Here is a 14549-nt window from a genome sequence, read left to right on the forward strand (position 1 = left end):
TTCCCTGTGATTAACCTATCAAGTGAATCTGAACATGAAGAACCTTTTTAATCATCAAAAGCAACCTAAATAACAACACAATATTTAAATCTAAATAGCAGATTTTATTCTAAGAATGCAGCAAAGACACATGAAAGTAAACAAAGGAGGTTCTGGGCGCTTGAGATGAGCCCAACCCCAAGAGCTACAGCCTCCTAAGAGAGATTTAGAGCTGGTGCAAAGCTGGATTCATCTTTATTGAGCAAGAAAAGAAGAGTTACATCAAAATTGTCCACAAGGGAAACTTGAAAATGAGCTGAAAGCAAAGCTAATCTATTGCCTAAAAATCGAACTACAAAATGACTAACTACTAGCTAACTACCAGCCAACCAAAATGAGGCCCTAAGCCTTCTTATTTATACAAATTGAGGACCCCAACAGTCCTCCTAAACTTTAGGGGCTCGGCTGCCCAAAACTTGTAGTTAACAGCAGTCCTACTTGACTTGCTTGGCTGCCCTTGTGCTAATTGATTTGGTGGCCCTTGAACTCCGAGCTGATGGTGGAGAATTCAAGGTAAGGGCCCATAAATGAAGGGAACACCTTCCTAAAAATACTCTCCACGAATTTGGCTGCCAAGTGCTCATTTCAACCATTGACTTTGTCTCCAAATTCACCAAAAAGGCTACACAAAGCACCCATTAGACTTGTTGGCATAATGACTAACCCAATTCACTCTATTAGCATAAATATAATCAAAAACATGCAATAAACTAATGAGAATGGTGGATTAAGTCGAATTAGGAGGTTGAATGAGCCCAAATAATTATCCATTTTTGGGGCTCATCAACAGGCTCAAACACAACCTCCTGAGTTTTAGCCAAATCTGTGATCAAGGACATAATGTTGTCTTTAGCACCAAAGACTGTGAAATGAGGAACTCTTCCTCAGGGGAACTTGTGGCGAAAGGGGTTAGAACACCAGACAACATCTATATTCTGAACAAGATTCAAGAAGATAAATGCTACTTAAGTCAAACAAATGAAAGTTGGTTGTAGCACAAGCGACTTGGACATACAAGATTTGATAACTTGATCAATATTAGCAAGATTAAAGCAGTACGAGACATTCCAAAGTTATTCAAACCAAATCAAGGAGTATGTGGCCCGTGTCAACATGGAAAGCAAACTAGAACAAGTCACAAGACCAAGGAGTTCTTTACATCAAAGCCTTTGGAGATCATTCATGTTGATTTATGTGGACCAACTAGAACTCCGACACTCCAAGGAGAAAGGTACTTTGCTCTATTTGTTGATGACTATACTAGAATGATGTGGGTGTATTTTATAAAATATAAATCTGAAGCATTTGAGTGTTTTAAGAATCTTAAAGCTCTTGTGGAAAATGAAAAGGACTCTAAGATTAAGTGTCCCAGAAAAGATAGAGGGGGAATTCACATCAAAAGAATTTGATGAATTCTGTAAAATACATGGAATTAAAAGAGAACTCTCTGCTGCTAGAACACCAAAGCAAAATGGGGTAGTTGAAAGAAGAAACCGGACAGTTCAAGAAATGGCAAGAACAATGTTAATAACAGCTAACTTGCAGACAAAATTCTGGAAAGAAGCAGTGGGGACAGCTGTCTATACATTGAATTGAACTCAATTGAGACCAAATAATGAAAAGACTCCTTATGAATTATGGAAAGGAAGACCTGCGTCAGTGAAATACTTCAAGATTTTTGGAAGCAAGTGCTTCATAAAAATCAATGATGACTCACCAGGAAAATTTGATTCACGGGTTGACGAAGGGATCTTTCTTGGATATTCTATAAGAAGCAAAGCCTACAAGTGCTACAATAACCGACTACGGAAAATAGTGGAAAGCATTGATGTAAAAATTGATGAAGACCTTCCAGAAAAAGAAATTGAAGAACATGAATTTGATCCTCTCATTGAAGAAGAACCTGAAAAAGAAGAAAAAGACGAAGGAAAAACCAAGGAAAAAGAACCATGTCAAACCCCTTCAAAGATGAAATTTCTCCAAAAATATCACCCAGAAGAGCAGATTATTGGCAATATGGATGAAGGGATGCAAACTCGAAGAAGGATGACTAGTACACCAAAGAAGAATGATGTTGCTCTTCTATCCATGATAGAACCAGAAACATTTACTCAAGCAAGTAAGGATCCTCATTGGGTAAAAGCCATGGAAGAAGAAATGTCTGAAATTGAGAAAAATGAGACATGGGAGTTGGTACCTTGTCCAAAGGACAAAAACATAATAGGAACCAAGTGGGTGTTTAAAAACAAAATGAATGAAGATGGACAAATCATCAAAAACAAGGCAAGGCTTGTTTGTAAAGGCTATTCACAAATTGAAGGAATTGACTTTGAAGAAACATTTGCACCAGTAGCTCGTGTGGAAGCTATCAGGATGTTCTTGGCATTTGCTTGCTCAAAAGGATTCAAAATCTATCAAATGGACGTAAAATCAACATTTCTGAATGGGGAACTCAAGGAAGAAGTCTACATGGAACAACCAGAAGGGTTTAATCTAACAGAAGGAAAAGACTTTGTTTGTAAGTTGAAAAAGGCATTATATGGGTTGAAACAAGCTCCTAGAGCTTGGTACGCAAGATTGGATCACTATCTACAACAACAAGGCTTCAAGAAGGGGGTGGCAGGAAGTAATCTCTACATAAAGACGGATGAGGATAAGTTACTAGTCACACTTGTTTATGTTGATGATCTGATTTTTGCTAGTAATAATGATGAGATGAGCCATGAGTTTTCTCAAAATATGTCAAAAGAGTTTGAGATGTCAATGATAGGAGAGTTATCTCACTTCCTTGGACTACAAGTATCTCAAACCACAGCAGGCATGTTTATATCTCAAGCCAAATATCTTAAAGACATGCTTAAAAGATATGGAATGGAAGATTGTGCACCCATGAGCACACCTATGACCACAAGTTGCAAATTGAGCAAAAATGATGACTCCCCTCCAGTAGATGCAACTCATTATAGGTCAATAATTGGAGCCCTTCTGTACTTAACTGCTACGAGACCCGACATTATGCAAGCAGTAGGAATGGTGGGAAGATTTCAATCAGCTCCTAAACAATCCCATTTGTTGGCTGTAAAAAGAATTCTCAGATACCTGAAAGGAACTCCTGATTTCGGTCTCTAGTACCCTAAGAGCTCAACTCTTACTTTGACTGCATACACCGATGTTGATTGGGTCGGAAGTGTCGATGATCGAAAAAGTACTAGTGGAAATGCATTCTTCCTGGGAGACTGTTTAGTATCTTGGCTCAACAAAAAATAGACATCCATATCACTATCTACAGCTGAAGCCGAGTATATAGCTGCCGCAGATTGTTGTACTCAAATACTATGGATGAAGGAAGCTCTAAAAGATGTCAACATAGGTACAAATCAACCAATTATCATCTATTGTGATAACACAAGTGCGATCAGCGTCAGCAAAAATCCAGTGATGCACTCAAAGACCAAACATATACCAATCAAGTATCATTTCCTTCGTGAACAAGTAGCTGAACGAACATCATCTTGGAATATATCAATACTAAGGAGCAGATGGCTGATATTTTCACAAAACCTCTTCCTCGAGAAGCATTTGAACATCTTCATCAAAAGATGGGGGTTATCTCTTTAGCATCACTTAAGTTGATTCATAAAGATGTTGCAGGATAGGGGGAGTCCTTGTGCACTCCTTTGCCATTGATGTCAAAGGGGGAGAGAAGAAGAATATTGCCATCAATGACAAAGGGGGAGATTGTTGATCTAGATTGTCATTAATGGCAATATGAAGCCGAGGAGCTATCAGAGCAGAGCTATCAAAGTAGAGAAGAGAAGCAAGTGTAAGAGCGGAAGATTGAGGAGGAGCCACATCGGAGGAGCCATATCGGGAGTATCGCATGTAATGTATGCCCAAGAAGAACCGAGAGGAAGAATTCATCAAAAGAAGCAAAGAGGAACATATCAGAGCAGAGAATATTGGAAGTTGTTAGACTAGGAGCGTTATATTGGATTTAGGCATGTAGAAATCGGGATTTCCGTGTGAATGGATGGAAGGATCAAACGGAAGCAGGCACAATTGAGTTTTACAGCGGAACGGAGGAAGACTGAGAATATCTGACTATAACGGAGAATGCAGACTTTTCTTAAAATTCCTAAGGAAAGGCCAAGAAACCAATGAAGGGCAATGGACGGTGAAGATTAAATCATATTGTTGAAACTAGAGGATGGACGGCCCAGATTAACTGCCGATAGCATAGTTTCCATAAGCAGTAAGTGGGTTCATCGGGTGAACTCAAGGCTGTAAGTGGTATTTAGGGCTGATCACCCGATACCATTCATCGACCGACGCATGGCAGGAGACTGGAGAGAGAAAACCGCTTTATCGGGCGGGTATTCCTCTCACAAGTTATCCACCCGAAATCAATATCAATCGTCAGATCAAGTGGGGTTGATTGAACGGGTTGATCAGTGCTGATGATCGGGTGAAATTTGGACTGTTGGATCGGAAACCAGATCGACGATCGAGATTTAATCGCTGATCGCATTTCGTGAAGGTTAAGTGACGGCGTGGTGGAATGCTGATATGCGATGGGCCGATGTGCTGATAGCGATGAAGAGAGATCGGAGGTCAGAGATAACAAAGGTAAAGAGGAATAAAGCGGAAAGGTTTGGTATTAGCGGACCCAAACAGGTTATAGCAACAATCCTTAATATGAGTTCGCGTCCACCCATCGGAACCCTCATATTGCAAGTTATAAAGGGCTGTCACCCCCAAAACCTCCGATTGCGATAATATATGCGGACCTGCGACTCCATTATAAACCACCCTAATGTAATATCGCATCCGTTGTGTCGCTATTCTCTAAGGGATGTTAAATCCGCCGATTGTGATGGAGCTATGGACCCGACGGAGTTATTAACAACAGTTTATAATCATATCGCATCCAGTAGGGGCAATCGGTAATCGGCCATCGACGATGTTATAGACATGACTTATAAAAGACCTCCTGAAAGCTGCGATTGCGATTGAGATTGTGACGTGGCATGTGGGACCACCCATTATATATTTCTAACTATGTTAATCTATGATATTGTTACAGGAGGACAGAGGATGTTAAGGGGCATCGACAATGTTATATCGTGAAGACAAAGAGTTGCGACTGCGGAAGCTGCGATTGTGATTAAAGGAGTGATGCGATTGCCGTAAAGAATGTTGGGTCCATTGTATGAATATTGAAAAAAAGGGGGGCCTCTCTGATATAGTTATTTCTTTAATATGCAATATTATTATAATACGGCCTCTCTTCCGCATTAACGTGTCCTGTAAGAATTTGATGAATCCGAAGAGACAGAGGAAGCCGAAGAGTGAGCGCAGAGGAAGCCGAAAGATCAAGCGAGCGAAGAGGAAACGAGCGGAAGCCAAAGGTCAGGAGTATCAGGCATATAAAACAGAGAACAAGGGAAAGTTTGAGGTGCTGGCGAACTGTAAGAAAAAAAGGGAGCCGAAGTTCTGGCAGAAGTGGAAGGAATAGGAGGACAGAAGTAAGTCATAGGTCCAGCAGGGTTGGGAGCAGAGAATTACAACCAAACAGATCCAGACAGTTACAGCAGAGGGTTGGAGCCCTTGAGGTTGGTGCCTCAGAACTGAAAGGATTGGTGTCTTGGGAGTTGGTGCTCCTAAATTCAAGGTTGGTGCCTTGACAAGACAGAGTTGGTGCTCTGGAGGTTGGAGCCTCACAAAGAGTCTAAGTTGGTGCTTGGCAACAGATTGAAGCCATATATATATATATATATTGTACTTGATTTATTGCAAAGATTACATTAATAAAATCATTTATTCTTGTTATCTACTTCTGTGTTCCAATTATAATGTTTTGACTGGTAAGAATAACAATTAAAAAGAAATACTGATTCACCTCCCCTCAGTGTTTCAAACAAAAACAATGTTGTTTAAGGGTTGTTTGGGTGGTGCATAAGGGAGCCGCAACTACAGCTAGTTGCCGGGCTAGGCCGCAGGCCATAGCCAGCAGCTAGAGGCCATCTATGTGTTGCGTTTGAGGTAAAACAAGCAAACAAAGGAATCATAGGAGTGGAGGCATATTCCCTTGGTAAACCACAGTCTTTTGGAGGGCTGATTGCTGAGTTGTGTGAAGGAATAGGACTGCAGGTGATGCCCTAACCAGAGAGCAACAGTGCAGCAGTGCAGTGTGATGGGGCAACAGTGCTAGCTGCTATGGCATAGTGCAATAATGGCACAATTGGGATAGCAAGCTGTGATGGGACAACAACAAAACAATGGGACAACAGTGGCTAGCACGGTACAACTATGGCACATGGGACAACTGTGGTAGCATGGTGCAACAATGGCACATGGGACAGCTGTGAAAGCATGGTGCAACAATGGCACATGGGACAATAGTGTTAGCATAAGGTACAACAGTATGATGTGTGCAACATGGTCATGAGGTCCAACATAGTGATGATGAGCGCAGCATGGCGCATCACGGTGAGGTGCAGCATAATGACGAGGTGCAACACAATGATAGGTGAAGGAGTTACTTTGGAGAATCAGTTGAAGCAACATGTCTTCAACTGAGTTCAGCTATCTTATGTATCATCTTCTTAGAGATGATCTATGCTATTATTTAGATAAGTCAAAGTGTTGACTTCTGTTTTAATTGTACTATCTCTCTCTCTCTGTTGAACTATTGAAGAACATATAAGAAGAATTTATCAAGGGTTTCCCCACACTGGGGTTTGTCCCTGGCTAGCGCCATATCTTGTATCGTCTTGTCTTGGCTTGTCTTCTGTGATCTATATTTATGTTCTATCTGCAATTTACTTTAATGTTGATGTGATTGCTAATCTGGAAAATATATTGAGCTAACTATGAAAATTGAAATAAATTGCTCTAAGCACAGAACATACCTAAAATTAGCAGAAACTATAAAGAAAACAACAAGATAAATATTCACAATTATGCACAAAATTACACTGCAGTGTACTTAGCTCAGAATGGGGGCCCTCCACCCTTGCTTGGTACACTTGAAACTATCAGCTACTGTAGATCAGCAATCACATTCCACAGCAAGAACAACAAGAAAATGGAAGACAAGCTCTTCAAATTATATTCAGAAGTAAAGAAGTCTCAATAGTCATAATACATGTTCATAGTTGTTGAATAGTTGTGCTTAAATAAGCCAAAAATATAACAAACTCAACTAAAATAGTTGTAACAACCTATGAGAGTCCTAATCCATCTAATCAGGTCGAACTCATCCCTTTTGCTGCACAAAATATGGTAGAATCCCACTAAATCACAAAACTGCCCCTTTATTTAGGGATTTCTGGGTGACTGGTCAAGTTTGACTAGCGTTGACCAGGCCTGTTCGAACTCATTTGGACTATGCCAATAGGAGTCTGTCCATCCTTGGTTCCCATACTTCTCGAATATATCTTTAGTTTCCACCCAGGTGTCCTTCACATACGACTTCAATGGAGCCATTACGGGAAATTTTGTTCTAGTCAAAATAATTTTTAATACCAATTTTTTACTAAAAATTCTAAAATTTAAAAGACATAATTATTTTACCTTAAAGTGCAATAAGAGGCAAAAATATGGGAAAATGACCATGGTATGATGGTAAGGGATGATAGAAAGATGGAAAATGCATGGTGAAAAATAGTCAAAACTGAGAGCCAACAAGGAGCCTGGTACAAGATGGGGTCATAAAGCTACAGTATATTCCAACAGCTTAACAGGTAGCTGATGTGCTGATGAAGTCTCTTCCAAATGAGAAGTTTGAATATCTTAGAAGCATGCTTGTGATGGTTGATATTACATATTTAGTTATAGGGAGAGATGAAACATCTAATGGCAAATGCTCGGGAGGACATCTGGCCGGTCTATGTGTTGATGTCTAGATCTCGAAAAGCGAGGGTGGCGTTGGTCTTGGAGCTCTGACCTTGGATACGCACCTAGATCCCTGCGTTGATGGTTAGTTAGTAAGCCTGATGGTACCCAGACTGGTTGAAAGCTTTAGTCCATCTTAGTCTCACCTGGATATATTACCCTAGTCAGGAATCTAGTCTGAAGCACTAAGTGTGCTTAAACTCTTCGTAGTTCATGTCATTTTGAAACCTTCCATGTACTTGTATATATGTTTAAAATATGATTATTAATATCTCACTAGTTAAGAGGGAGTGTTGAAGAATGTAACTAGCTTCAGTCTTCATAATTTTACTTGTGAAAGGAAAATTTGATTGTTAAAGAAAATTACTTATTAAAGTATGCGTTTCATGCTTGGGTCAATGTTTTCTAGGTCAAAGTCTCCATTGTGGACTTCTAGGTTTTATCTTGAGTCATTAGAGTCATTGTCATTTTTATTAGACCCTCCTTGGGATTTTGTATCATGTAACAATAATTATTTTTGAATCCAAAAGATAATTTGTCACCTCCACACCAAGTCGGCCCTATCCCCAAGAAGTCGGCCTACTTGAGGGCAATTCGAGCCAACAGAAAGGCTATATAAGGAGAGGCATTCGACCTATTTCACTCACTCACTCAAGAAGTTCAATCTACAAGACGGAGAAACAAAAAAAGAGTGCGAAGAAGCTGGAGAAGGACAACGTTTTCTGGGGAACCCTAAGTCGAAGTTTTGGGCTATCTTTCTCTCACACGTGTGAAGTTTTCTAGGCAAGTGCTGGGGCCGAAAATCTATCTCTATTGCAGGTCCGAAATTCTAAAGTTGGGGTCGAAGTTCTGCTATTGGGGTGCCGAAAATCTGGATTGAAGCTGCTACTAGGAAGCTGTCACTTGGAGTACTTTGTCAAGATCATCTACTGTAGAGAAGGGCTGACTTGGTGGTTGGAGGAAGTCTTTGTCTAGGTCTAAGAAGTCTGGAAGTGTCTCATCTTGAATTGAATCACTGAAGGAAGAGTTCTTGACTAGGTTTTCCCCTTATAGGGGTTTTGCCTTGGCTGTGTGCCTACATCTTGTGTCTCTTGTTCTTGTGATCTTCATACACATATAATTTGGTAATTGCTTGATGAAAGATAATCTAATAAAGAAGTAAAAGAGGCCAACATAATTCACAAGTAATTATCAAGAAAGAGGAATCAAACCCTAATATCTACTAGCATTGATTTCTCAATAGGGAGACGATGAAGGGGTTTGGAGGTAAAGCAAGCCTCTAATTGTAATATGTTTGTGAATGTGAACTAAGGGCTTAGAGAGGACTGTACCTAATAGTGCCTAAGTTCCTAGTGGACTTATACTATTTATTAATATTGTACTTTGCTCTTTTTCCTTTCCTTTCCTTTCGTTTATTCATAATTCGTAGGGGGTTTGGTCACAATTGATCGCCCACCTAAATATGTATATGTTGTTGTAACCATATGAGACATGGTATTTGATCACCCTCCAACAATTTTTGACTTCTATATGTTCATTGTACAAAGAAGGATGTACCATATGTGTACAATATATTAATATCCTTTCTACTTCCCTGCTTGCTCTCTTTCTTTGGTTTTCTATTCTTGCATGTGAGTGTTCACATTGCACTACTCATCCTGTTTCAGCGCCTACTGCAAACATTGCAGTTCCACAAGGATCTACATGTTATAACTTCTGCTCCTATCCTTCAACAACCCATCGTAAGCACACCTCTTTAGTAGAGAGGACATTTATTTTTCTTTGCAAACACCAACAGTTCCTGAGGTTGCATTTCAGCAGATGTCCCAAGTGTTCCATGGACATTCTGGCCACACAGATCTTACAACTTAAGATGTCATTTGATGGAATAAGGGCACTGTTATTGTCCTTATTAGCAGCCTTGTAAAGGTCGGGCAAGATGCTAGGGTGGTACTGTTGCCTCTCCTCAAAATCTAGCGGAGGTCGTGCAAAGCATCACTGGGATATGGGCCAGAGACTACGGGGGAAACAAGGGATTGGCTGCCCAATGTCACCTTAGCAACCAACCCCTTTCTCTTTAGTGGAATTTCACCACAAGGGAGGCTTCTCTATATTCACCTATAAGGGTATTTTGATTAGAAGGCGTAAGGTGATAAGAATGGTCTAGGGAAAGGTACCTTATAGATAAAATAGCCTCCAGTCTTCTTTATAAAGGAACAAGTATTCCTATCCTAGACTAGCTAGGGACTACTACAAGTTATCGTTTATTGATAGACAATGATGAGTATCCAGACATGCAGTAGTCAAAGAAAGGATTCCCTAAATGATTTAAGTCAACAAAGGGATAAGGGAACCCTCAAATAGGTTTCAATTTGTTGCCTAGCTAAGGACTAGGGTTTCAATGACACTAAGGAGCTAAGAAAAGATGATGTGAGTTCCAATTAGGGACGCTTAACTGTTATAAATCCTAGATTTTGTGATTTAAGGGTTCAAGAGGCTAAACCTTGGATTTTCATCAATAACAATCCACTCAAGCTCAACTTTATTACAATTTGGCCCTAGAAAATCCTAATGGCTTGCCTTAGAAGGCCTATGAGAGGTTAAAAGGAGAAAATTATTTAGGTTTTAAATGGATTTTGATCAACACAATCACGGCCAATGCCTAATCCTATAAGGGCTAATGGAGTTTTAGGGCAAATCTCAAAGAAAGATGAAAATTGCTTAGAGTAAGGTGGGGAAAAAGTTATTTTCCTCTTACAAAACCTTAGCTACCTTTTTTGTGAGGGGACAAATTAAGTATAGAAGATGCACCCTAGGATATCTTTTATAGGTTTCAAGGAAGAATAGTTTTGACATGCAAAATTCCACCAAGATTTCCAATAAATAATATGCATATAGACATGAAACATTTTAGAAACACTAGCGTAAATTCACATGCAAAATATAGAAAAGTCAGAAATAAAATAAAAAATTCCACCAAGAAACTCTTCTTTCAATCCCAAAATGTGTCTCTAATGCTCACACTGTGCCAAAGTAGTGATTAAGATGAGACAATTTGCACTCTCTCTTAGGAGGCTGAATCCATGTGTGATGATGCTCAAATGGAGTGGAGGGATTATGAGGTCTATCCCTTCCATTTTCTAAAAATAAATAAGTCTACAAGCTCTAAAACAAATTCACTTTTTTTAGCGTTCCACAAACAAGAGGATACAAGCAGCCCTCATAGCTCAACACATTAAAATAATGCCATAAATGCCTACACGTGTGGATCGATTTCCTCTACAACCATGACATCATCTCTTTTTTGAGCAATAAATGCCATAAGAAAGTCTGGAAGGGCTAAGGAGATGCTCCACCACAATAATCAACTCCAAATCCTGAGCAGGATCCTCAAGAAGTGCCTCAAAGTCCTCCATGTCCAAAAACCATGATCTGGGTGCCCTATGTCACCCTCTTAAGGGCTAAATCGGCGACATGTTAGTTTCTATAGCATTGAATGTGTTCTAGCCACGAAAGTTGGTGGAGAGGATAGAATGCATGAGATCTCCAAAACCCAGAAATAGTTTCTGGAAATTCCACCTAGAGATGGCTAAGTTAGATTATTAACTAATTCTTAAATATTTCCTAAGTCTAAACTCAGGGAATATGGTTAATTAATCAGAATTAATTAACTCAAGGTGAGAATAGTCTAGAAACTCAAATGGATCGACTTCAAGATGATCCTAGCCCTTGATTAAGATTTAATCTTGGCCATTGGAGACCCAACAGAGGATTATAAGAAGTCGATGGGCACTTGGAGAAGATACACTAGAAGTTCGATTTGCTTGGCAAATCGATTTCCAAAGAGCAGCAGTAGTTGTCAAAGAGCCAAAGATCGAAGCAGAGACAATGAGGGGCAGGATAGTGATTCAGAGGAAGTTTTCCAGATTTGAAGAGACAGTAGTAAGGGGCTGAGTTATTTCTAGAGAGATAACGCAGAGGACTACGCAGTTGCTTCAGAAGAGCAACTCGATTTGGCTAGAGGAAAATTTGTTCAATTCCATAGGCCGAGCAGAGGGTCCAGAGTGCCGGAAAATCAATTTCCTCAACAGAGACAAGCATAACGACTTCATTAGAGGTAGTTCCGGGCTAGACGTCATAGGGCCAACGTAAGCATTGCGTAGAGGCCAGTGTGAGGGTTCTTGGAGGACGAGTTTATAAAGGAAAGTTGTGTTGGTGTTGCTTGTGGAAGAAGGGTAATTCCCATAGATAATTTTGCCCAGATTTTCTTTCTATTTGGATTGCCAGTTGGGCATCCATAGATTTCTGCAACCCTACAATTGAAAATTAAATTTCTACCCCAGCAATTCGGCCCGCCTGTCAATGAACTGCATAGCCCCAGAAAATTTTGGCTTGTTGCTCCCTCTAAGTAGCGAAATTTTCCTCTTTGCTTCTAAGCTTCTCGGCTAATCACTCACACTCTGGTACCATGTGAAAATTTCGTCTATCACAACAAATGTGAATTATTTTTCTAATTGTTAATTTATTTAACAATTTATCTGTTGTCTTCTACGACAAATATCAAATAATTCACACTGTGATTTTCACAAATAAACTGCGGAAGAAAATAGCGCTGAAAACTGATAAAATACTAGAACACACACACATAAAAATGACAGTTATTTTTGGACAAATGTCCCTAGAAAAACCCAACTTGAGAAAACCAGTGCAGCAACTAAGGGATTTTATTATTATGCAGCAGTGAAATCTGAGTACAATCTATGGATGCCCAACTGGTAATCCAAACAACAAGAATCTGACAGAAATAATTTAGAGAGAAAATTCTCTCACCCCACATGCAATCCCTGCACTGGCTCCTTTAGAAAATCTGGCCATCCAAACCCCAACGTAGGTCCTTTGTGCAGTCCTTGCGCTGCCTCTCACACATGTGGCTCAAATTTGCCTATGAACAAGTCGTCTAGCATGTCTTTGTTGCGGGAAGTGACTCTACGACCCTCTGGAAGCTGAATCAACTTCCTCCCTAGCTAATTCAAACTACTCTGCTTCTGCTACTGTGCAGTCTCTGAGAAAATTTTGCACGGATCACTTTTGTCACTTGCTGCTGCCTCTTCGGATCTGGAAAACTTCCTTTGGATCACTGTCTCTGCCCCTCACTGACTCTACTTCCTCACTGAAGCTCGAATTCTCCGGCAACTAACTGCTGCTACCCTAGAAAATCGAATTCTCCAAGTGTTTCTAGTGTGTTCTCCAAGTGCCCTTCGACTTCTTATAATCCTTTGTTGGAGCACCAATGTTAAAATTGGCAACTAGGGCCAAACTCCAGGTGGGTCATCTTATTTATGGAAGCTGATATTTTTCTTAGATTCCTCTTGTCGAGAGGTGTAGGATTGATCTAACGATCATCCGATTCTGACAAGTATTTATGGAGATATGAATTTATTTTTATTTACTTGACAAATTGTCAAGGTCGGCCAACAGCTAAATGTGTGGCACACATGCTCAACGTTTCATATAAATACAAGATAGGTTGAGGCATTATTCACTCATCTCATCTCTCACATTCTTCTCTCCTTAGTTGATTGGGTTTACACACAAGGAGCAGCACACACGTGGGAAGAAGGAAGGACGAAGTTGGAGGACGCAGATCTGTTTGACTATGTTGACTGAATTTGACTGGGGCTGCAGCAAGACATTTTGACCAGCATTGACCAAGCGAAGACCTTTCTTGACTACGGTTTTGGTGTGGTTGTCTCTCCTAGGCAGGCTGCAGATTTTGTTGGAAATAATACTGAGAGGGGGGGGGGGGGGTGAATCAGTATTATCAAGCCAAATATTTCCTTTTTAAATTCCAGATGATATACGCTACTTAAGTTAATACAACCCGCGTATATACGCAACTACAGATAAAGAAACCCGCGTATATAAATCAGACTTATAATTTGAATTATCTTTCAGATGTCAGTTATTAATCTGTGATTCAGATAAACAGTACCAGAAACAGTGAAACAGAGCAGAAGACAGTCACACACAAGAACACAAGATATAAGGAGGAAACCCAATGTGGGTGAAAACCCCCTGCTGCAATTCGTCTCTATCTTCTTTTTAATTAGAAACTTCTCTTTACAATGTCTTGTACTGGAGCAGACTTTACCAGTACGCAGGCTGCAACCTGCAGAGAGCTACAACTCTCTCTCTCGTTTTCCAGCTTCCCTGGAAGGGAGCTTCAACCCCCTTAGTTCTTGTACTAGCTTGAGATACTAGTACGCAGGCTCCTACCTGCAGAAGGCTGCAACCTTCTCTTTGCTTTCAGGGACCTCGTTTCATTAATTTTCAGACTGGATCCACAAGTAACATCAATCAAACATCAAGAATTTCTGCATAACCCAAACTCCTTTTCACCAACCAAAAGCTGAAACAACTAAGCACTCCTCTGACCACTGAACCCAGAACACAATAACTGTAATCAAACACCAATCCTGAACCCAGAACACTGCAGCAATAAAATAGAAGCAGCTAGAACATAAATCAAGACATATACGCTACTTCATTGTTCATCAACCTGCGAGTATACGCTTCTGTACCACAACCAACCTGCGTATACGCGTCTTTCATTC

At 40.1% G+C, this 14549-nt stretch overlaps 1 protein-coding gene across 4 annotated transcripts in view; it reads left to right on the forward strand.

The window, feature by feature from the left end:
- The window catches only part of LOC149146090 (SET domain-containing protein), a 318457-nt gene that overhangs the window by 268421 nt on the left and 35487 nt on the right, over nt 1-14549 (forward strand). The gene's annotated exons all lie outside the window — the stretch shown is intronic.

Source organism: Pinus tabuliformis, chromosome X, assembly GCF_031772625.1.
Source record: "Pinus tabuliformis cultivar Carrire ecotype Pingquan chromosome X, CPIR1, whole genome shotgun sequence".
Classification (NCBI taxonomy): Eukaryota; Viridiplantae; Streptophyta; class Pinopsida; order Pinales; family Pinaceae; genus Pinus; species Pinus tabuliformis.